Source organism: Danio rerio, chromosome 24 (assembly GCF_049306965.1).
Source record: "Danio rerio strain Tuebingen ecotype United States chromosome 24, GRCz12tu, whole genome shotgun sequence".
NCBI classification, from domain to species: Eukaryota; Metazoa; Chordata; class Actinopteri; order Cypriniformes; family Danionidae; genus Danio; species Danio rerio.
In genome coordinates this window covers 33,901,337-33,927,700 of record NC_133199.1, presented here as the reverse complement: position 1 = coordinate 33,927,700, position 26,364 = coordinate 33,901,337, and the positions used below count along the sequence as shown (strand labels likewise).

Sequence of the window (26,364 nt, the reverse complement as noted above, 5' to 3'; positions counted from 1 at the left end):
ACCCACGCAAAGGCAGGGAGAACATGCAAACTCCACACAGAAACGCCAACTGAGCCGAGGTTCGAACCATCGACCTTCTTGCTGTGAGGCGACAGCACTACCTACTGTGCCACTGCTTCGCCTAAAAACAAATAGTAATAAATACAATTATAAATACTTTAGAATGACTTTTTATAAGTATTATTTAAAAATAGTACTATTATAATAAAAAAGTAAAAAACAAATAAAACAGATTGCATACATTGTGTGTGTGTGTGTGTGTGTGTGTGTGTGTGTGTGTGTGTGTGTGTGTGTGTGTTTAAAAAGAAAATGTACCAATTCATTGGTTATTTAGACAACCAACTGTGAGAATATGTTCTTTAAAATGACTAAAATCATCAATAAACACTTTCTTAATGGTCCCATAATCAGAGATAACAGAAGTACACACATCCTTTATTCAAGTAGGATTATAAATACTCATGTTTAAAACGATTCGGGTAAAAGTAGTGACTACACTTTTGCACTCAAGTAAAAGTAAAGAACTATGTCCTTAAACGTGTAGTTAAGTAAAAAGCATCCATTACTATTACTATTACCTGTTTTATTTTCATGCTGGTAACTAGACCTCACATAATATTGAAACTTGGGCTGCACAATATCGGAGAAATCTGACATTGTGATTGAGATTTTTCTGCGATGTTCTGTACAATTTCACTAAATGATCCATTTGGACCAGTTGAAAAGAATTTATAGTCACATTTTATTTTAATGTCCTCTTCTCGTCATTAGCAAATCATTAACTATGACTTTTTCTTCAATAAACTAACTCATAATTCGCTCCTTATTAATAGATATTAAGGTAGTTTAGGTATTGGGTTAGGGATGAGATCATGCAGATTATTTAGTTTATAAGTACTAATAAGTAGCCAATATCTCAATAACATATATGCTAAAAAGCAATCTGTGGGTCATCACAGTGGAATGAACCGCCAACTAATCCAGCATATGTTTTTCTCAGCGGATGCCCTTCCAGCTGCAACCTATCACTGGGAAACACATACACACTCATTCACAACCACATACACACTCATTCACAACCACACACACACACACACACACACACACACACACACACACACACACACAAACACACACACTGTGCTCAGTTTTAGCATACCCAATTCACTTATACCACATGTCTTTTGACTTGTGGGGGAAATCGGAGCACCCGGAGGAAACTTACGTGAACACGGGGAAAACATGCAAACTCCACACAGAAATGCCAACTGACCCAACCGAGGCTCAAACCAGCGACCTTCTTGCTGTGAGGCAACAGCACTATCTACTGAATGTAAAAAAATTACACAGCAAAATCTTTATTGTTGAAATATTGCAATACAACTACTCCTTTTTAAACTTTTAAAATTGCCAAAGGGTCCTATGCGCGAATACTTTAATCTCTCTCAGGCCTTAAAAACACGCAAAATGTAGAATTTCACTCCGTTGTAGTTAAACTCTGCAGTGACTCCAGGAATCTTGTGTTCTGAACTGTGACTTCTCCTCAAATATAATCCTCACTCAACATTGCATATCAATCGCAGATGCGTTGCGATATCAATGCTAAAATGATCAATTGTGCAGCACTAGTTGATGCATTTAAAAACATTGTATTTGTGAATAAATATGTTTCCATCCAATGATTCAGAGTGAGCAGAAAGAGCAGATATTTGAGTAATTATGTTTGAACAAAAGTAAAATGTTGCCAGAAAAATAAATAATGAAGTACTGATAAGGGGTGTCAAGGTGGCTCAGTGGGTAGCACACTCGCCTCACGGCAAGAAGGTAGCTGGTTCGAGCCTCGGCTGGGTCAGTTAGCATTTCCGTATGATGTTTGCATGCTCTCCCATATGTTCGCATGGGTTTCCTGGAAGGGGGTCCGCTGCGTAAAACAAATGCTGGATAAGTTGTCAGTTCATTCCGCTGTGGCGACCCCAGATTAATAAACGGACTAAGCTGAAAAGAAAATGAATATATGATACTTGAAATGTTGCACTTAAGCACAAAACACTTAAGTACTTCATAACTCTCTCATCTCTGGCCATACTTTAGTCTGAAAGCATAATAAAATGTAAAACACTCGACTCAGTACTAGAAGCTCTTCAATATCAGGTATTTTAACAGTGTTTTAGAAGCACTAATGCCTTAAAATATTGTTTTAATTTAACAACTTAAAATAACTTTTTATACAACTCCACATATGTATTTATGAACAGAATAATGGCAGATATTGCAGCACAGAATAAATGAGCGGTCTGTGTATTCTATCTAGGCCTACATACAGTACAGGCTCGAAAACGCAGAAGCTTCTGGGCAGGTTTGAAATGCGAAACGTGGAAGTGCATGTTTTGAGGAAGCCACAAAAGCAAGAGCTTTTCTCACGCAGTGCAGCGATCGGACGGTAGCTGGTTATTTGGCTTCTTCCGTTTAACTCACGCTTTTTCAGAAGAGTGGAAGGAAATGGCAACAGGTGTTTGGCAGAGTGTCAAAACTGTATTTAGACATCTGAGTGAAAGTAGAGTTTGTAATGTAGTCTACATTGTGTGTGTGTGTGTGTTTGTGCAAAATCACACTGTCATTGTAATGCCGGATAGCCTCCGTCTCATCTTTAGGTTGGAGGGGGAAACACAAAAGCTGACGCCCACTCGTTGGGCAGATAGTTTCCGAGCAGTGACGCCCGCTGGGGAAATGAGGAAATGGGATGGAGGAAGGAAATGAAACTAAACGTCCTCTAAAGACCCTTGACTGCGCTGTGAAACATCAGACCTCCAGTGGCTCTGCTCCATCTCCTTTTACACTGAAGCCTTGAGCAACTTAGTTCTGTCCCGCTTTTTGACTTCTTCCTGCGATGCTGTGTGATTTACTAAATGTCTGACAGATTCTGGGATGTTTATCAAGTATAACGTTTGTCATGTTTCATGTCTAGTTTCGGTGGAGAGATAACTGTCGTTGAAAAATACAAATGTACTATACTTTATGATCTGTTTAAAGCTTCATTCTGCTCTCTGAAGGGGTCACATTTGGGTCACAGCAGCATATGCATGTGTTTTTGAAACAAGCGACGGGTTTAGTGCTGCAACTGCTATCCTGTCAGACTGACTTTCAGACTGTGGCCGGATTGAGTGATTCACAGCCAACTGCTTTGTTTCGATGTAGCATACAAGTGGAATAACTATTGATGTTTTACGAAAAAAAAAGCGCTTGTGAAAGTACAGGTAGTTAGCATGATGCTAATGCTATTTTTAGGACCATAAGGCCTGTTCGCACTAGCTATTAGGGGTGTTACGGATCACGGTTGATCCGTGATTTGTACAAATCACAACCCACTGTTCTGAACACACGTGACCCGCAGATGAAACATTTTTTTTTTAGATTACTACATTTTAAAATGATTCCGCATCATTCCAATCACATGTATGAAAGCATTCAGGCTTAAAAATGTAATAAAATATAATAACGACAGAATAAGTTGTGGTAGGTTATTCAGGATGTGATGGGTTTCTTAGGTTATTAATTGTGTTTTCTGTCACTACTTGTTTAGCCTGTATCAATGCATTTAGTGCAAGGTGCACGAATAATCTATAAAAGATCAGGATCTCAACACCCACACAACATAAATGATAAAGGATTTGAATATGTTTATTAATCCTTCGAATCGCTGCATTCAAATCTGAAAATGTAAAAATCAAGATAGAGGTCCAGTCTTTAGTTTACAGTTTACAGTTTACAAATAACACAGACGTACTAGGAATAGATTATAGTTTAGATAAGACCACTAATGTTTATGGTAAAGATTAAAATCACCATCATATGCGTTTAACTTGATGCTTAAAAAGTTGTAGGTAGCAATTATATAACAATATTTAACCGACAGGTGGCGAACACCTGTTATCAAAAATATGCCACTGAATAACTCCATCTAGCAATGAAACATGAAGTTTTATGAGTGAATAGCTGATTCATTTATTAAAAATGAGACAAAAATAAATATGGTTGTGCAAATTATAATGTTAGATTTCTACCTTTAGCGTTATCAGCAACAGTAATAATGACAGTGAAATTTTCACAGTACTGAATATTTTACAATTTATTTTGATTCAGCTGATTATTTCCTCATTTCATTTTGAATAAAATGACAGGTTCTAAGTTTTGTTTGTTAAAACCAAAAGTGTCTTGCAGTACTGTTTTTTTAATAAATGGAAAGCAAATTACATTAGTCTCCTCTTCTTTTTGGCTGATCTAAAAAATGGTCTGATCCGTGACTAAAAAAATAGTAATAATATATGTGATCTGAACCATGAGATTTGTCATTTGTTACACCACTTCTAGCTATGTTTCCATCCAATGATGCAAATTAAATTTATGTGCACAACTGTAATCACATAATAGATTTGCGAATAAAGCAGCGTTTCCATCCTATGGGTCAATACATTTCTTAACAGAACTCATTTCTAATAACTGATTTTATTTATCTTTGTCACGATGACAGTGCATAATATTTTACTGGATATTTTTCAAGATACTGTTCTAGTATTAAGCTAGAGGCGACATTTAAAGTCTTGAATTGGAAAGTTAGGGTAATCAGGCAAATCTTTGTATAACGATGGTTTGTTCTGTAGACAATAGAAAACAAATATTGCTTGAGGGAGTTAATAATATTGACCTTAAAAAGGTTTTTAAGAAACTAAAAACAGCTTTTTTAGAAAAAAAAAATTTATCCAGGTGAAAAAAATATAGGAAATGCTGAGAAAAAAATCCCTGCTCTGTTAAACATAATTTGGGAAATGCTAAAAAAATCCCTGGGTGACAACTTTTGTAACTTCAACTGTATATGCAGCAGGTTAAACAAGTGCTAAATATGTCACTGCTTTTCTTAGAAAACATATTTCTAAAGGTGCTTTTGACTTTTGACCATTTTTTTTTTACCAGACGTCAATAACAACCAATTCATGTGTACAATAAAAACAAATTAATTAGTTCAGAAATTACGTTTTGTGGAATACAATGAAGCTACACAGGGAAAAATTATTGAACACATGAAGTGGGGGAGGTGTAAAAAGGCATGGAAAGACCAGAAAGCAGCTGAAACCTCTCTGTAATATTTAGCACCTTCTCCTCATCAGTATAAATGAATATTAGCTGCGTCAGTCTGTAGAAAAAAAAATGTTGCACATACTTTAAGAATTCCTTGCCCAGAAATATTTGTAAAGGAAAAAAAATTAAAAGGATTGCAAATAATTTTCTTATTGTATATAGAAGCCTCAGAAGAAAATACAAGCAATGAATGTGTGCTGGCTTTTGGAGAAGTGAGACTGTTCTTTGGGGGCGCAGATGCTCAAGACAGTTCTGGAGATAATAATACAGGGCCACTTTAATGAAGCACTTTGCCTGGGTCATTTTAGAATGACCAAAAAAACATTTTAGATGTTTTACAATGTGGCCGGACCACTGGTTGGTTGCCCTGGTTTGTGGGCCGGACCATCCCATCACACCCATTTTTATCATCACAGGATCTCTTAAAACGAGATCACATGACTTTATTAACACGCATACTGGAATTTATTCATTCACATTGTGGTTTAAGTGCAATTTTTCTTATCGGATGGGAAATTTATTTTACTCATATGTTTTTAGGGTGGCAAGGTGGCTCAGTGGTTAGCACTGCTGCCTAGAAGTTCTAGTAAATTGAAACTGTGTCAGTTTTCAGAGTTGAAGTTCAGTTTAGTTCAATGTGGTTTAATTTTCACTGCTGAAAGTCCAAACACTGAAGAGCAAATCTATGAATGTGCAGTGCCACAAAACCCAAACCAAGCAAGCCAGTGTCGACAGTGTCGAGGAGCAAAACTTCACCAATTGATAAAAGCGAAGGAAAAACCTTGAGAGAAACCAGGCTCGGTTGAGCACAGCCATTTCTTCTCTGACCAAACTTCCTGTGCGGAGCTGCAGTCTAGGTGCCAGGGGCTGGAGAACACTGGATGTCCATCGTGCAAAATCTGTAATTTTACGGTTTATTTCCAGCAGCTGGTGTGCCATAAAAAAAGTTGTAAAATAATGGCAGAAATTTACCGTAAAATAAAAGATATTAAGTTACAGAAATTTTAATTCTAGGAAATTTCTGTAATCCAATGTCCGTTATTTTATGATAAATGTCTGTAATTAAATAGCCGTTATTTTATGTTTTTTTTTTTCGTTAACCATAAACTTACAGATTGATTTATTTTTTTACAGTCTGTAGAACTGGTTACCGGTAGGTGATCAAACTGGCCCATGGGATCAATGCGGAGACTCGTCTGTCACTGTGGTCTTTCAGCAGTCAGTCTTACTTTCCTCATTCCTCCATAATCGCCACAGCATCAATTGTGTTGCATAATTTTTAGGGGCCTCGGGATGAGTATCCCCAGGTGGAAATAGAGAATAAAAGAAATAACTAGTGTAGCTGCTGTTCACAGTGTATTTAAACACGATTTAAAAAAATCAAGTGCTATAAATGAAAATAGTAGTTCTATAAACAAACATAGAAACTAACATGTAAATATATGAGACTTTCTAACAAAATGTAGGGCACATGTTGCATTTTGTTGCTAGTTTTAGCTTATTGCAGGTATCATTTTCATGTGCCATGTTGTTTAAATAACAAATGCATTGCCCATGGGTGTGTTAAAGGGGAAATTAAGCACTCAGTCAAGTTTACCTTATTTTGTACATTGAATTCCACTTTAATAAAATATATTAAACAAACTCGATTAATGCAACCATTTAGCAGAAAACTGCATGTTTTACAAAAGATTTTAGACCTAGGGCGCAACCATCTTGGAATGTCGCTGTGTCTGACGTCACAGGGTTGGTTCAGTTCCCTCAGCTGAACAGATACAGTGGAAGTAAAGGAGACTGTAAAGCCTAATTTAACCCAATGCGTGAAGTTGTGGACGTGGAACTGCTGCAAATACAAGCATCAGATGTGGGTCTAATATAAAAGTATATATATTTATTCTATTTTTTTCCCCCTTTCAATTACCGATCATTTGCTGCACTTTGCTCCACTCTCTGTATTACGCAGCCTGTATGGGTTTCAACAATGATTGTAACGGACTGAACACAGAGACTGGACCACCTAATTTATCCCAATGCATGAAGTTGTAGACGATCATCACAGAGCTGGTACAAATACAAGCATTTAAGTGTCTTGAGTTGTGTATTTTTCTTTTATTAATTCTTTTTCGCTTGATGCGTTTTGATTCACTCTCTCACACTGCTCCAGCGCTGCCTGATGAGGAGATTTACATTCAGACTAATACAATGATTAAAATCCTACATGACTTCACACTTCACTAAGTCACGTCTTAGTGGGTTATGTCGAGACATATTCCCTTTACAAGTCGATCAACTTGATCTCTCAACATGTATAAAGGATAAAACCTGCCATAAGAAACACCGTGCTGATCTTAGTTTGGTTTGAAAACGAGCAGAGGTGAGCAGCTGGAGCAGTGAAAAGTGAAGTACCCTCCTTCATTACGTCAGTAGCGGACCTAGTTGTAATACAGAGATCATTAATAAAATAAGACGATTGAAATAAACTGAACCGTTGGCCAACTAAAGCTGATCTAAAGTCAGTGCTTCGGTTTATTAAAATGGCTTCACCAAGCACAGTACTTGTATTTATTGATTTTTTTTAGTACCTTTTTTTGTAGTACTTCTTTTTAATTTACATATATTTTTATTTTTTTATATATACAGTTGAAGTCAGAATTATTAGCACTCCTTTGATTTTCTTTTTTTCTTTTTTTAATATTTCCCTAAATTATGTTTATCAGAGCAAGGAAATTTCACAGTATGTCTGATAACATTTGCTCTTTTAGTAGAGAAAGTCTTATTTGTTTTATTTCGGCTAGAAGGAAAGCAGTTTTTTAATAACCATTTTAGGGTTAAAATTATTAGCCCCTTTAAGCTATATTTTCTTCTATAGTCTACAGAACGAACCATCGTTATACAAGAACTTGCCTAATTACCCTAACCCGCCTAGTTAACCTAATTGACCTAGTTAAGCCTTTAACTGTTACTTTAAGCTGTATAGAAATGTCTTGAAAAACATCTAGTTAAATATAATTTACTGTCATCATGACAAAGATAAAATAAATCAGTTATTAGAAATGAAATAATAAAAAAAATTATTATGTTTAGAAATATGTTGAAAAAATCTTCTCTCCGTTACTGATATGAGTATTAACGTATTGTTATTTCTGTACCACTGGGTTTGTTCAGATGTCTAACCTAAAGTATGTTCAGTGGTGACAGCGTTGGTCATTACATACAGGAAATTAAACTATGCAGAAGCAGCATGTCATGCATATTAATGCACATTTTCAGGTTGCACAAATCTTTGCAAGGTCTAGTAAGTCCAGTCAGTCCATCCATTCATTCTCTTACCCCCTCTCTCTCAGACTGACCTTTCCTTCTGTCACCAAGGTAACAGGCTCTACTGTAAATGCTTTGGGATTGAGAGGAGGATTAAAGACACTCTCAATAGTCGGTGCGAATCACACATTTACAGATGGATTTATGCACAATAATGTGCGAATTACACTACACAGCTTGCCAAGGGATGAATGTATGCATTAGGATTTGTAAATGAAGACAGGCATGTTTCCATGTTCAGACAGAGCTCTTTTGTTGCAGAAAATCCATGATTATTGTGTTTGGAAAACCTGCCCGGTGTTCTTATGAGATTTGAATCGTATTCCGAACATTGTAAAAGCGTTTACCGTCTGCGCTGATGACATTAACGTGAACAGAGATGCTCATTAATGATGAGATTTAATAGCTGTATCCAATTGTGCATCCTTTTAAGTGGCCTATAAAAATGGTGATATCCTATTTTGTGCTTGAATAGCAAATGGTTTGATGGAGGATGCCTATGATGATTATAAGCAGCACAAGAGTAAACGCTTGCACACATCTTGCAGTAGCAGCATTTACTTTAGACCTACAGCGGAGCAATGACATCCCAGCGCACAATGAAATGGGCATTATCTTGTCTCGGGTTAAAAATAGCGCTTAAACGGGAGCTGTAAAAATGCTGTGGTGCTGGTAGAATTTCACCAGGATGCCAGAGAAGCGGTTATATCGCATTTCATCTAAAAGCGCTGATGTGTCTGTAAAGTGAAGCTTGGGTGATGAAAGGATTGCATTGACATTTTGAGTGCAGTTGAAGTGCATTCAGACACATTCTGCCAAAAAGGGTCACATGGATTGTCAAGGATGACAATTCTAAGCTCTTGGAGAATCAAACAATCTTGCTGTTTTCCCTTAGAAGTATAAATTACACAAACATAACTTGGCATATGCCCTGCAGCAGGGATTAGATCTGCTGTCTGGCTTCGAGACTAAAGAACGCTTTTGAAGAAGTATGAGCTGAAAATAATGTTGGGTGTTACGTAATCAAATAAATCAAACAAAAAATATTTTTTATTTTATTTATTATCAAACAAAGAGTATTTTATTATATTTAATTAAAACAATTACAATACATTTTTATAACATAAGTCATTTGTATTTATTTTATTTATTTCCCTTAAGTGGTCGCATACATTTTTAGCACACTGAACACTATATTGTATAAATAAATTCATATGTTTTAATGTTAAATTAATAATGCTTTTAAATAGAGAAAAAAAATGGTTGTCAATGGGACAGTTCAAGTGACTCTTAAAGAGAATGGGAGATGAGAGTTTGATTGGTTTATTCTCAAAACACACCCATAACTCATTAAAACAGAGGTGTCCACACTCGGTCCTGGAAGGCCGGTGGAGAGTTTAGCTCCAACCCTAATCAAACACACCTCAACCAGCTAATCAAGCTCTTACTAGGTATACTCAGCCTGATCTCACGAGAAAACGTAAGTATTTTACGTTTTGCCAGTTTAGTGGCTAATTCAAATGAATTCGTACGAGTTCAGTCGTACGAAATGGTACGATTTTAAAAAGGAGGCGTGGCACCTAACCCCACCCCTAACCCCAACTGTCATTGGGGTTGTTTGTGTTCATACGAATTAGCCACTAAATGAAAAAGTTACGAATTGCTGTGAGATTGTGTTGGTATACTAGAAACTTTCGGGCAGATGTGTTGAAGCAAGTTGGAGCTCAGCAGGACACTGGCCCTCCAGGGCCGAGTTTGGACACCCCTGCATTAAGAGAATAAGCTCAGTCCTGAGCCTTAATGCTTTTGCACCATGTGCTTTAGGCTTTGCGCCTAGATTGTTAAAATAGATCCCTACTAGGGCTGTGCAATTAATCGAAAATCCGATTTCGATTTCGATTATGGCTTCTAACGATTATGAAAAACCATTAATCGAGAAAAACGATTATTCCATTATTTACCGCCCCCTGTCCAGTTGTCTTCACTTGTTGCTCTTAAAAGCGCGAAAGACCGCATGCTTATGTGTGTGCGGCATGCAGACAGAAGCATGCGGTCTGCACTTGTTCTCATTCGCACATTGTGAGGAGCAGAGAGCACACACATCTAAAGTCATTAACATGAGCGCTTTAATGTTCAAATAGGTGTCAAAACACGGTGTTTAGTGATTATTCATATTAACCCTCATTTTGTAATAAACAAACGAGTTGAGGTTTAAAAGACACGTGAAAGCGAAACCATTAAAGTGACAGAGCATAATAGCTGCCGCCTGTTTTATCATGATTAATAAAAAAATGAGAAAATCCCTCTTTGCTCTTGACTGAAGACTTTTGTAGCTAAAGTGTTTTTCTTACGGTGAAGATGCTAAAAGCACAGTGTGTTTCATATTTTTATTCTACTGTATTTATTTCTCTTTCCTTTGCAGAGAGGAAAATAATATATGCAGTTGAAGTCAGAATTATTAGCCCTCCTGAATATTAGCAACCTTTTCCCCCCAATTTCTGTTTAATGGAAAGAAGATTTTTAAACATAATAGTTTTAATCATTCATTTCTAATTACCAATTAATTTTATCTTTGCTATAATGACAGCTCATAATATTTTAGTAGATATTTTTTAAATACAAACATTCAAATTCAAAGTGTGATTCAAAAGCTTAATTAGGGTAATTAGGCAAGTCATTATATAACAGTAGTTTCTTCTGCAGACAATCAAAAATATATATATTGCCTAAAGGGGCTAATAATATTGACCTTAAAAGAGGTTTCAAAATATGTACATTTGCTTTTATTCTAGCCAAAACAAAACAAATAAGCCTTTCTCCAGAAGAAAAAGATTAGAGGAAATACTGTTAAAATTCCTTGCTCTGTTAAACATAAATTGGGAAATATTTATTTTAAAAAAAATCTCAGGAGTGCTAATAATTTTGACTTCAACTAATAATTGTTTTGAATAATCGTGATTACAATTATGACCAAAATAATCAGGATTATGATTTTTCCCAAAATCGAGCAGCCCTAATCCCTACATGTTCAGAGTGTTTTGTTAACTCAAAAATATTTGGTAAATTTGAGAGAACTGTCCCTTTAAACATCATGTTTATGTGGGTTTCCTCTGGGTGCTCCAGTTACCCCCACAAGTCCAAAGACGTGTGGGACAGGTGAAACGGGTAGACTAAATTGTCTGTAATGTATGTGTGTGAATGAGTGTGTATGGATGTTTCCCAGTGATGGGTTGCAGCCGGAAGGGCATCCGCTGCATAAAACATATGCTGGATAAGTTGGCGGTTCATTCCGCTGTGGCGACCCCAGATTAATAAGCCGAAAAGAAAATGAATGAATGAATGAGTTCAGCAAGTGATGTATATTTTTGATCTCAGAAATTGTTTCTATTTTCTAATTTCCATCCATTTTATTTATAAAACACCTAATGCTAGGTTTTACATTTGGTAACTCTTCTGGCCTGTTTGTTTCTCTATATAATGATGTTGTACACGGTATAACTTAGAGTTTTGTCTTGCACACATTTCTTCGTTGGTAGCTTTTCTATGACCACAGAAGATCTGCTTGCTCATGCAGTGTAAGTAGTATGCTATTCTGAACATTGTGTTTCAGCACAGGCCGTCTGATTCTAACCGTCTGACATCTTTCCCATTGCCCTGACGGTTCACCTCTCCCAGTGTGCAGTGCACTGTGAAGGGCAATTCACCACAGATCTGCTACTGATGACAATTTAGCCACCAGCCAGTGTTTATCTTCAGTCCGCCTGTACATTTCACCAAATGCATTACCATGTGCCGCTCAGAGCAAGCGCCCATACTTAATAAGAGCAATCAGCTGCTGCATCGGAAATATGCTAAGAAAAATCAATCCATTGCATGTATCCAAGGTCAACATCGATTTCTTGGGGGGGTTGAATATTGCTTTGTTCACTACAGCAAACTGTTACAGGGCTGTGCTAAACATACTGTATCTGATTAAAGATTTTGTATGGAGAGTGGCATAAGAAGCTAAGAGAAAATGTGCACTTAACCTTCAGATTAGCTGGAGATATTAAGACCTTTTATATTTTGTGGATGTTTAGTTGAAATATCAATCTTTCTATTTGTTATTCTATTGTTCTCTCTATCTTTGACCATCCATTCATCATTCTGTCTGGCTGTTCTGTCAATATGTCTTACTATCAGTCCATCTAGTGTACTATAACATTACTATCAGTCCATCTATTGTTCTGTCCACCCATCGTTCTGTCTATCATTCTATCTATTGTTCCATTAAGTTCTCTATAGTTCTGTCTATCATTATGTCTGGTATCAGTTCATTAATCTACGCATTGTTGTCTATCGGTCATCATACTGTTCTGTTTGTTTTTTATGAATCATTTCTTGATAATGTTTTCTGCATCTGTCCATCAATTATACATTGTTCTGTCCATCTATCATTTTGTCTATCATTTTATCTGATATATTTTGTATTATATAGTTCTGTTTATCTAGTGTTTTACCATTTTCTCTATCCTCCATCCATCCATCCATGCATCCACCCATCCAACCATGCATACATTAATGTATCTATCCATCCAACCATGCATGCTTGCGTTCATACGTTTATCCGTCCGTCTGTCCATCCGTCCGTCCGTCTGTCTGTCTGTCTGTCCGTCCGTCTGTCCGTCCATCTGTCCACCCATTCATCTATCCATCCATGCATCCACACATCCATCCAACCATGCATACATCCATCCAGCCATGCTTGCATTAATGTATCCATTCAAACATGGATGCATCCATCCATCAATCAATCCATCAAACCATCCAACCAGGCATTCATACATACATCCAACCATGCATGCATTAATGTATCCATCCAACCATGCATGCATTAATGTATCCATCCAACCATGCATGCATTAATGTATCTATCCATCCAACCATGCATGCTTGCGTTCATACGTTCATCCGTCCGTCTGTCCATCCGTCCGTCCGTCTGTCTCTGTCCGTCCGTCTGTCCGTCCATCTGTCCACCCATTCATCTATCCATCCATGCATCCACACATCCATCCAACCATGCATACATCCATCCAGCCATGCTTGCATTAATGTATCCATTCAAACATGGATGCATCCATCCATCAATCAATCCATCAAACCATCCAACCATGCATGCAGGCATTCATACATACATCCAACCATGCATGAATTAATGTATCCATCCAAACATGCATGCATCCAAACACTCACCCATCCATCCACCCAGCCAGCCATCCATGCATTAGTGCATCCAACCATGTAATCATTCATGCTTCTAGCCATGCATGTATCCGTACATCCAACCATGCATGCATTAGAGTATCCATCCATCCATCCATCCATCCATCCACCCATTAGTGCATCCAACCATGCATTCAATCATGCTGTCAGCCATGCATGCATCCATACATCCAACCATGCATGCATCAGTACATCCAACCATGCATGCATTATTGCATCCATACAAACATACATGCATCCATCCATCCATCCATCCAACCATGCATGCATTTATCCAACCATCCAACCATGCATGCACCCAACCATCCCTCCTTTCTTAATATTGACTATTGAGTAATATCAAATAAAAATGAAAAGCTGTTTGTGATGTCAGTGAAAACTTTTAAGATTATAATTTTATAATTTCACTTACAGCTAGGGTTGGCCGATGTTGACCAATTTGGCATCGTACGATGTCTAATGTGAAACATCGCGATGGACGATGTCATCGTCATTGTAGGCGGGCGTCGTAGCCTACCGTTTTCACTTCCTGACCCACATGGTCTTTGCTTTCCCATAACCAAACCATAAATAAAAAAATAAAAAAACACCTGTCAATCAATTTTTTTTCAGCAGGACTCTGCCATGATTAGGCAGTGATCTGTGTCATTTTAATGACTTTTCCCACATCTGGTGGAGGAGACGAGAGTTCGGTTGGAGTTCACTGTAGTGCATGCATTTTCATTGTTTTCACTGCAAAATCCTCACTGCGTGTGCGCATTTAGTAGACATTTATGCAGAATGCATCTTTGCACCTATAAACGCCAAACGCAGCACTCAGGAACAGATTAAAACAGTTGTTATGTAAACTTGCTGAAGTAAAAAAGCCTGCAATGCTTGCCCCGCCTTTGTGCTCTTTTTATTGGCTCACTGCTTTAAACTGAACGTGAAGGATTAGTTAATATCAGCTGTCAACCACTCGGTCAATGTCTTCTGCTTTCAAATGACAGGAGCTACAAGCGCGAAAATGTGAAGCTCTGAAGATGAGAGAATGAAAATAACACTGACAGATTTACCACAGTTACTAATAATGGCACATCTTATTAGTGATCATGTGCTGAATGTTAATCCACCATTTACACTTTTCCAAGAGTGGATAAAAGACTTCCAGTGGCTTTAAGTTCACTATGAAAATGACTAAAACCAATCACTGTAAAGTCTGTGGGACGGGGTTTGCAGGTAGCAGCGTTTGCCACAGAATCTACACATTTTAAGCTCGGGGTGCTGTATAATCCTTTATTTAATCCTCACAATGCTGTCAGCCGTACAAGCGGCAGCTATACAGTATGTAACATTTAACACAGCTCATGAAAAGACCGTCATTGCTTCTAAGATGACATGCAAATAATAAGATTTATCAATATAAATGTGGGGTGGGACGATGGATTGCAATGCTGGCTCAGCATCGTGAAGTTTGTCGGCCATTGGCGATGGACGATGGCATCGGCTATCGGCACAACCCTACTTACAGCCCAAATTGACTCTTGTTTTAGCCAAGATGTCTATATTTGATCATTTATTAGATGCCCTCTAAACACACACAAATATGCTCAGTAACCTCTACCACATTATCACATTACTGTTGCTAATACTGATAATGTCTAATGAAGATTTCATCGCACTTTACACTTCCTGACAACATTGCAGTCCACTTATAACAAATGGCAGATAAATGGAGCTCATAAATATTATTGAAGAAAAGCGTATTTTATAGAGAACACTTCAGTTGTATCCTGTCCTGCTTGCTGTCAAAATGATGCTCGGGGGTCACTCGCTATTCTATAAAGCGTCTTCTCAGACGCATGTTTCATCCAGCACATTACTTTGACAAGACAGCTTGTTTAACTGTGTGCTTGGTCAAGTTAAGGGTAAAAATGGCACACGGCTCACAGCTGGTGCTCTATGTACAGAACATAAAACTATAAAAGTGTCTGATGCCATTCATTTACACCACCTCTGACTTCCTTTTTCTTTCGAATGAGATTTTTGAGGTACTTTTGCCGTTAGGAGGATGTCAGGGCTCTTAGAATCAGCTTCTGTGAAACATATTAAAGCCATAGTTCATTCGTCATCTCTCATCCTTCACTTATTACAAACTATTTTTGTTGTAGATATTAGAATTGGATGAGGTTTTTCTGATGAAAATTGTTGTAATATGTTGTTGTTTCGTACTTTTTTTTGACAGAAATGGTTTTTGCAACTTGCTTTTTCACATGTGCTAGGTCTCTTTTGTGATTAGCCAACCTCTTTGCATTTGGAAAGTACCCCAACAGTTCACATTGTCCTTATATTAGGGCCAAAGATCTGAAAATTAAATAGATGTTGATATGTTAACAAGGTTGATTCATGATAATACATTCTTGTTTTCTGACCAACCCGTTTTTACTGTTTTAGTTTTCACAAATGGTCAGGGCGAGGCAGTGGCGCAGTAGGTAGTGCTATCGCCTCACAGCAAGAAGGTCACTGGGTCGCTGGTTTGAACCTCGGCTCAGTTGGCGTTTCTTTGTGGAGTTTGCATGTTCTCCCTGCCTTCGCGTGGGTTTCCTCCGGGTGCTCCGGTTTCCCCCACAGTCCAAAGACATGCGATACAGGTGAATTAGGTAGGCTAAATTGTCCGTAGTGTATGAGTGCGTGAATGTGTGTGTGGATGTTTCCCAGAGATGGGTTGCGGCTGGAAGGGCATCCGCTGCGTAAAAAACTTGCTGGATAAGTTGGCGGTTCATTCCGCTTTGAGGACCCCGGATTAATAAAGGGACTAAGCCGACAAGAAAATGAATGAATAAATGGTGTCAGTAAATTGGTGAGTTTGTGCTGTACTTTTTAGAGCATTAAATGATTCAGTTTACGTCTGATTTTAATTCAAATCAAATATATGTGGATGTTCTTATTTATTGCATCTAATAATCTTTACCCAGCAGACACAGGATGTCAGATTAACGTTGTACCCCAACGTCGTGGGGATGTAGCATTTTGTTTGGAAATGAAAATCGGGTTGACGTCAGAATCCAAACGTCAGGCCAACATCCAACCTAAAATCAGGCAAATATCAACGTCTAATGATGTTACAGCCTAACATTGTGGACGTTACCAATATGATGTCTATCAGACGTTGGATTTTGGTTGTTATACCTGATGAATAAATGTCAGTGTTGACATCAATATGAGGTTAGTTTATGATGTTGGTTGACGTTAGATTTTGGTCACTTTCCAACACAACCTAAAATCAACCAAATATCAACGTGTTACAGCTTGACATTGTGTGGATGTTACCACTATGACGTCTATCAGACGTTGGATTTTGATTGCCATACTTGATGAGAAAATGTCAGTGTTTGATGTAAATATGATGTTGGTTTAAGATGTTGGCTCAAAAAGATTTAGGTCACGAAGTTGAAGATACAGATTGGTCTGAAATAAATAACAATTTGCATTCAAAATGTACTTCATTAAGGTGTTCACGAGCTCAATTATAAATTTATTAACAGAGTTTATCTTACACCCTTGCTTCTGAAAAAGATTTATAAAAAATATAGAGTAAAAGATTTATAGAAACTATAGGAACGTTCCTTCACTGTTTCTGGTATTGTGACAAAATCATCTCTTTTTGAAAAAAAGTACTCTGAGGTAAAATTCAGTTTTTCTTTAGAATTGTATTTGTTGTATGGTGGAGTAGAGAATGTGTTGGACTTCCACGCCAAACATTTGTTTTTGATTTTGGTCTATCTGGCAAAGAAATGTAAACTTTTATTATGGTCATCTCCTCAGGTGCCTTCCTTTAAAATGTGGTTGTCTCAAGTATGTGCGTTATTTCCACTTGAGAAACTCACCTATGATATACATTAAAAGTCAGATGACTTTTGACAGTTATGGACACCTTTTTGGCATTACATCAATAATTTCTCCTGATTTTCTATTCTATGGTATATATTATCTGCTCCTAGCTTGACTGTATTACCATGTTTACTTGTTTGTATATTTCCCCCTTTTATTATTTTTACTTCCCCACTGTATGACCGAGACTGTATTTGTAGACGTATCAAAATAACCAACGACTAATAATAATAATAATAATAAAAAAAGATGTTGGCTCAACGTTGGATTTTGGTCACTTTCCAACACAACCTTAAATCAACCAAATATCAATACCATTTGATATCGATATTAAAAATCAAAGTAACGTTGTCCTGAGATGCTGGCTAGACATTGAATTTTGGTCAGTTGATGTCATGACCTAAATCTAACCTAACATTAACATCTTATGGCGATGTGTGCCTGCTGGGTAAATTTCTTGGTTTGTCAGCATTAGTAATTTGTTTTAAGTTAAATTTTTCAGATTTAGTGTTTCAGAATACAGTATGGAGTAATTGTCTTGCAATAGGGACTAGTTCTAATTTTCCAGCTGTAATCTACATAATAAATTATACTCTTAAAAATAAATAAATAAATAAATCATTAATATGTTTATGGTATGTCTCCTCTAAACCACAATCTGTATCTCTAGTGATTATTATAGATGAAATGCTGTACATTCAATGTTAGCCTCAGTACACTCCTTCAGGAAAAGACATCTCAGAGTCTCCTGCAGAGATCCAGCAGTGTGTTGGTGGATAGAATAGCAGTTTTCCAGCAGGACAGATTTGAAAGTGGTGTTTTGTTGAGTAGGATTCTCTTCAGTATAAAGCCCAGCGAGTCAGAGACGGCTGTAATGCAGAAAACAGCACTTAAAATGTCTAAAGGCACATCATAAAGTAAACGTTTATATTCAAAACTATCCTGCGGCTAACAGGGAACACTCTCAAACGTATTGAAGAAACCATTATTTCTTCAACTAATGCTTATGCAAAGTTGTCGTCTTTAATAAAGTTCTTAAAATGTTGTAATGCTAATGTTATTTCTATCTTGTTTATGGCATGTTTTAAATGTTTTTTCCTAAAAAGCTTTATAGAATTTTTTTTTATTTTATCTTTTTTTTTTTTTTTTTTTTTTTTTATTATTGGTTTCAGAATACATTACATTTAGAAGCAACCAAAGGACTCATTGGAAGTACTTGCTCCAGCCTGTATTTTTGTGAAACTGCAAAAACATACTTTAACATACGTTTGACTGCAGGTTCTAGGTAAAATGAACTCTAGGGGGCAGTATAATGCCTACAAATTGTATTTCTTTTCACACTAATGATACTTAAAGCAACATATTATTAACAAATAAATGATTATTTTCATTCTGTTCTTTGCACAACATCAAATAAATATCTCAAAACAACTTAACAATGTCTGTGATTTCTAATCAAACATGTTTGCCTCACCTATTTATCTCCATATAGACAGGTTCCTGGCATGACTAGTTTACACAGTAACTCACTTTATACAGTGTTGTGTTTGTGATGCTTTGGTTTGAGTCTGGTGAAACACTGTTCCACCAAACAGATAAAAGTAATGTAAAATCAAGGTAAAACTATGTGGTCGCAGAACTCTATTCTTTATACTTTTGCTTCTGAAAATACTATAACTTGGGTTTGGCGGTCTAAATGACAAGCCCTACCTTCTCGTAGACGTGTATAGAAAGGATGTACATTTGAAACTACAGTATAACTTTACTGTTTGAGCAGCAATATCGCAATGTGGGTAACTGCAATAGTCACATCGCAGGATTGCGTTATTTATTAAAAGATTAAAACATATATATATTATAATTATATAATTATACAATTATAACCATCTTATTTTATATTTGATTGTTCAATTTCAGTACTACACTCCCCAGAAAACCAGACAGTAAAGCACTGTTTATTTATTTTGCTTGTAATTTATTATAATTTATGCAGATGCACTACATGAAAAAAAAGATGCAGTCATCTTGGTCAATCTGAATTAATGAAAGAGCTATTCAAATCTGCCGTAATTATATTCATATCGCAATATACTGGGTGATTCAAAAAGAACACCACAACTTTGAAAATCGAAAACTCTGCAAAGAAGAGGGGGTCATAATGAACTTTTTTTCTACACAAAAAAACGTTAAGTTCTCTTCACTATGATTAATTACCCAAGATTCCATCATGTTTCTTTGATTAAATAAAAATTTTGAAAGTTGCAGTATTCTTTTTAAATTACCCTGTATATCGCAGCAAACTAAATTATAGCAGTGTCACATTTTTCCAATATCGTGCAGCCCTATCTGAAAACCCAAAAGGAACGAAGTACGAAGCTAAAACATGAATAGCGCCCACTAGTGGATTTGTCATATGAAACGTACAGCGAAACGTATCCAGAGCTAGGCATGGGATGATAACCGTTTTCAAGGTTTCTTAAAAGGGTTTGGAAAAGTTAAGGTTTTAAAACTGGCAAAAGTTTCTGCTATACCATTCCTAAAGTAAGTGAAATTTTTTTTTTATTTTTTTTGCATAAAAAATATGGAAAGATGCCATTTTAAATTGTAAAGAAATCTGTTTTCCGAATAGAGAACACTTTACTATAGGGGTGCATTAGTTAACTTTAGTTAATGGGTAAGTAAACATTAACTAATTAAGCTGTTCATGTAAAGAGATGTATTATATTATGTGTAAATAAACATTAACAAAGATTAAGTAATGCTGAACAAAGTAATTGTGTATCATTTGATCATGTTTACTAATGCATTAGCTAACACATTAATAAATGTTTAGTAATATTAACAAAGGTTAAGTAATGCTTAATAAATGTGTTGTTCATTGTTAGTTCATGTAACTAATCCATTAACTGATGCACCCTTATTGAAAGTGTTACCTTTTAAATTAATGAAGACAGAAGTCAGTGATTCATTTGAATTATTTAGGATTAAGAATAGAATAGGATTACCTTTTTATTTGATAGGAAAACTTTCTTAATTACCCTAACCTGCCTAGTTAATCTAATTAACTTAGTTAAGCCTTTAAAATGCACTTTAATCGGAATACTAGTATCTTGAATAATATCTAGTAAAATATTATGCAATGTCATCATGGCAAAGATGAAAGAAATTAGTTATTAGAAAAGAGTTATTAAAACTATTATGTTTAGAAATGTGTTAATAAAATCTTCTCTCCACTAAACAGAAATTGGGGAATAAAATTCTGGAGAGCTAATAATTTTGACTTAAACTGTATATATAAAAATGTAAAACTTCCATTCTAAAGCCTTTAAAATAAAAGTTTAATTTCTTAAAAAGAGCATAAGCAAATATTCTTCGACTATATTTCTGTTGTCTTGGTCTTTCTGTTTTTTCGTCTTCCTCTCTGTTTCTATCTAGTTTCCTTCAGACCCTGCAGACTCCCAAAGACTCCAGGGCAACCGGGAGATGTGCCTGTCTGATAATGTATTGAAACCAAACAAGTGTAAACAGTCAAGTAGATTTGCGCGCTGAGCTTGTCTTATCTGTGTATAAGTGTGGCCCTGGGGCTTCTGCTGAAGTCATCTGTACAGGGGCAAAGGCAACCGAAAGCTAGAGCATGTGTCGCTTTAGATCTGCAAGCTTTGCACTGATAAGACTTATTTGCTTGTATGCAAGAAGAAAAAATGAGCCTAATGAATTTGCCAGATTGATGTTTTCTGCTCATAATATACCAGAAGATGAGTCTGATTTCATAGTTGGAAGATTCTTGTACTTCATTTTATGACATGAGCACTTTCTCTTACAAAGTTCACAGGTGCTACAGAAGACTGAAGTGAAGGTGGTTCATTTCCTCATGTTGCTTAAGGCTAGATGCTGTTGGTTAAAATGATATTTCATGCACCTGACAATTTTGAGATTTTGAGCTTTTTGGTTTTTCAGAAAATGCTTTTACTGCTTTTAATTTTTAGAGGTGTTAGTTAGAGTTGTCTTAGACTTAGAGCTCTATGTTTTGGCTGCATTTGCTGAAATATGTAATAAAAGCGTGATGATAAGAGATTCCCAAAATCTCAAAAACCTTTGAGGTGTTAAAAGCAATAAAATAAAATAAAATAAAATAAAATGTAAAAAAGTGAAAAAAAAACTATATATATATATATATATATATATATATATATATATATATATATATATATATATATATATATATATATATATATATATATATATATATATACAATACAAAAATATAAAATACAAAAATATAAAATACAATAAAATAATATAGAAATTACTTAAATTAATTAATTAATTAAATTCATATTAATAAAATTGAATTATATTTGAAATAAAATGTAAAATAAAAAAGTTAAATAAAATAAAAATAAAATATGTAATACCATAATATAAAATACAATAGAATACTATAGACAATTAAATTAATTTCATATTATTAAAATAACATTAAAATAAAATACAATATTAAATAAAATAAAGTTTAAAATAAATAAAAATTGTAAAATAAAAATTGTTTTTACGCAGCGGATAACCTTCCAGCCACAACCCACGCGAATACAGGGAGAACTTACAAACTCCACACAGAAATGCCAACTGACCCAGCTGAGGCTCGAACTAGCGACCTTCTTGCTATGAGGAGAACGTGCTACCCACTGCACCACCGTGTCGGCCTGTAAATAAAATAAAATGTAATATGAAATAAAATTAAAAATCAAATGAATTGTAAAATAAAAAAGTTAAATAAAATATAAAATAACACACAATAAAATATAAAACACAATAAAATAATATAGAAATTAAAAAAATATATATATTTTTAATAATAGCAAGATGGTTGCTGGTTTGAGCCTCAACTGGGTCAGTTGCTGTTTCTGTGTGGAGTTTGCATGTTCTCCCCGTGTTCACATGGGTTTCCTATGGGTGTTCCAGTTTCCCCCACAAGTCCAAAGACAAGGTATAGGTGAACTTTGTATCCTAAAATTAACAGTAGTGCATCAGTGTGTTTGTGAATGAGTTTGTATGAGAGGTTCCCAGTGATGGGTTGCAGCTGGAAGGGCATCTGCTGCGTAAAACATATGCTGGATAAGTTGACGGTTCATTCCATTGTGGCGACCCCAGATTAATAAAGGGACTAAGCCAAAAAGAAAATGAATGAATGAATGTAAAAATAATATAAAATGTAAAATAAAAAAGTAAAATGAAATGAAATATAAAATACAATACAATAATATAAAATACAATAGAACCATATAGAAAATTAAATTCATGTTAATAAAATTAAATAACGATTTTAATAAAATGTCAAATAACATTTAAATAAAATACAATGTAAATAAAATAAAATGTGAAATAAAATGTAAAATAATGTTAAATAAAATAAAATAAATTATTAAATAGAACAGAATAAAATAAAATGTGAATAAAATAAAATGCTAAATTAAATAATTTGCAAACTACACTTAAATATAAAATAAAATGTGATTAAATTTCAAATTAAATTAAATGTAAAATAAAAAAGTAAAATAAAATATGAAATAAAATGGAATAATAAAATATAAAAAACAATAAAATGAAATTATTATTAATAAATAAAATAAAATTCTTTATTTAATCAGTCAGCTGAGAAAGTTTGGTGATGCATACTTAATTAGTTTTACCCTGTTCACCTGGTATTGCTGCAAGTTGTGAGGCTCTTTTTTTTCTTTTCCAGAGCAGATGGATGTTGATAATGTAACTAGTAGACAGATTCTTGAGAATGTGCCCGGCGAGAGGGCAAAGGTGTCGATCTGTAGACCATAACAGGACATCCATTAAGATTAGAATCACTGTTTTCTGGGCTATTGGGAGAATGCATGTTTGCCCTGTTGACCAACATATCCTGCCTCTTGCATTTTGCACATAATAGAAAAGGAGATTCTAGATTATCGCTTCATAATAATATTGTTAACCAGGCTAATTTGCCATCATTTAAGCGTAGTTTGCTTAATAAAATATCAATTTATTTTGTTACATAATTACAATTTTCTACTGTTATGTATTTAAATGATCATTTTAATGAACAAAGGTTGATTTAAAGTCATTTGTTTTTTTTTAACAAAATGACTTGTGATGATTTTTATTTATTTATATTTCATTTTTAATTTACATTTTTTTTATAAATAATAATTATAATAATGTAATATTATTCATTCATTCATTCATTTTCTTGTCAGCTTAGTCCCTTTATTAATCCGGGGTCGCCACAGCAGAATGAACCGCCATGTTATTATTATTATTATTATTATTATTATTATTATTATTATTATTATTATTATTATTATTATTATTATTATTATTATTATTATTATTATTATTATTTCAATGCAGGTTAACTGACATCAGCATTGTTTTTCAGATAAACAAGAATGTTCACTCAGCATGTTTCTTTAATATCTGCAAACATATTATGGTATTTTTATGCTTCAGAAGAGTCAAAAACTTTCATACAGCACGTTTAATGAACATAACATTTTGTTCACTCAAACAACCAGAAGGACTCAGATGTTGAGTTTGATTCAGTGCATTTTTGATTCTGTTTTTGATAGCATGAGTTACCCTCGAGTTTCATGGTCAGATCAGACCGGCGATGAGATTGTGACTCTGGAGATCTGATTAAACTATCAGTTTTGTAACAGATCTGAAGTCGTGAGTCAACAGACGCTTCTCGATGAATGTGTTTGACTCTCCGCCAGTCATTTGCTGTTTGGTGAAGTCATTAGTCATAATTCAGAACACAAGCATTGCATGAAATAGGAATGGGAATTAAATTAAATCTCACTGAGAGCTTTTCTGTGGTAGTCTTGTTTTCCATTATGGTTTATTAGTTATAGTTCCCATATGTCTTTGTGTTTAATTAGATTTGGGAGTGACTTGAATGATTGAGTTTGAAAAAAACAAGTTTTAAGTTTTTTTAAATTACAATGACATTTTTTTAGATGTTAATGTGTTCATTTTAAGGATATCTATAAGCAAGGTTGCTACAAAACTAGGAGAAAAAACAGATATAAACATCCAAAGCTTGGTGTTTGTCACTTCCACCTAAATGGATCAACATATTTTTTTTTTACATCACCTCATACTTCCTTTTCTAATCAAATCTTGACCAACCATATGTAGGGATGAGTATCATTAAGGTTTTAATGGTATTACTACTTTTATCGATACCCCATATCGGTTCGGTAACAATTCTCCTATCGGTATTTTTTGTAGTGTTTTTTTAATTTTTTTTTTTATGAATTGACAAACAAACAAACAAATTGAACAGAATTAACAACACTTTGTTTTATTATTACGTTTTTAATGTAAAACAAAACAAAACCAATAATTGTAAAACAAATCAATTTTTTTTTCCTTTAAAAGAATGTAGCCTAGTGGTTTGAAGGAAAATGACTCCGTTTTTAACCATTCTTCTGGAGAAAAATCAACATGTTTGACTTTTCTGGCAGAAGTCGGGACCTTTCTTGGTTTATTGTGCTCCCTGACTATGAAAATACTCTTTGAGTTGTAAGATGCAAATGAGATAATGTTTATGGTTTTTCATTAACACATTCACATAAATGAGTTCACAGTGTTTTGGGAGTTAACTGTGTTTTAATACAGTTTTGGAGCATCTTGCAATGTAAAAATACGCTTTCTTAATAAGCATAGTTTATTATTAGGCTATTCATAGCAATATTCATAGTTTATTATTAGGCTATTCATAGCAATATTCATTTTTAAAATCCCGCGGATGTAAACACATTTTTAATGTTTAGGATTTATTTAAGCTACTGCAGAAAAAAATACTGTTTTTATTGTAACTGAATGTGTGTGTTTATATAACTATTATTATACTAATTTAGGTGGTTGACTGTTTGTATAACGAAGGATGATGTAACGTTACCATTAGTAGCTAGGCAGTCAAAAACTTTTCTTTTGTCTTTTTGCAATTAATGCACTTTTAAAAGATACTTTCACTAACCCAGATTGCTTGCATTTCCGCTTATGCAAGAAAACAACTTGTTGCATTTGTTTCAACGGGCAATTGTTTTGTGCACTAGTCTCTTTTGTCTGCTGTAAAGTTGGCTGTTTTAACAGTGGGCTCAATAGAAATTTGCTCTATTATGGAGCCAGAACTAGCAGAATTTTGATAAATTGCAGTTTCAGTTACTATTAGTAATACTATTACTATTAGTAATAATAGTTCCGTATTAGCTTCACGATGGAGAGTGGGAGGTTGCCGCTTGGTAGAAATACAGCAGTTACAAGTTTTATAATGATTTGATCAACTGTAGTTTGAAATTACACTGAGTTTTTGTCCTCTAAGGGCTTATTATGCGGTCTCTGTTCCCATCTTGTTGCAGAACGTCATCCGTCTTTGCTCAGTATGACAGGCTGATTGATGCCAACGCGCTGAATCTCTGAAATTATAAATATTAAAAATAGGCACTATCCTTATAGATGAACTTTATAGATGCAATCTAAACAACCACATTTCCACCTCAAAAGTTCTCAAAAGTACATTATGTTGTCCAACAGCTGCAATATTTGTCAAACTGTAATGAGTCTATTGATCTGCTGTCACTCTATGTGGGTGGAGTAATACACAAGAGTGAGGAGGCTGTATGAGTGCTGTTATTGCAGAATATCGCACGGCTATCAGTCAATCAGAACCGAGAACCAGACAGAACATAAATAATGATGCATGTTTTGGTGTAAAAAAATCTTAAA

At 35.0% G+C, this 26,364-nt stretch overlaps 1 protein-coding gene across 2 annotated transcripts in view; it reads left to right on the top strand.

The window, feature by feature from the left end:
* Positions 1-26,364, top strand: part of vav3 (vav guanine nucleotide exchange factor 3) — a 178,463-nt gene that overhangs the window by 4,483 nt on the left and 147,616 nt on the right. The gene's annotated exons all lie outside the window — the stretch shown is intronic.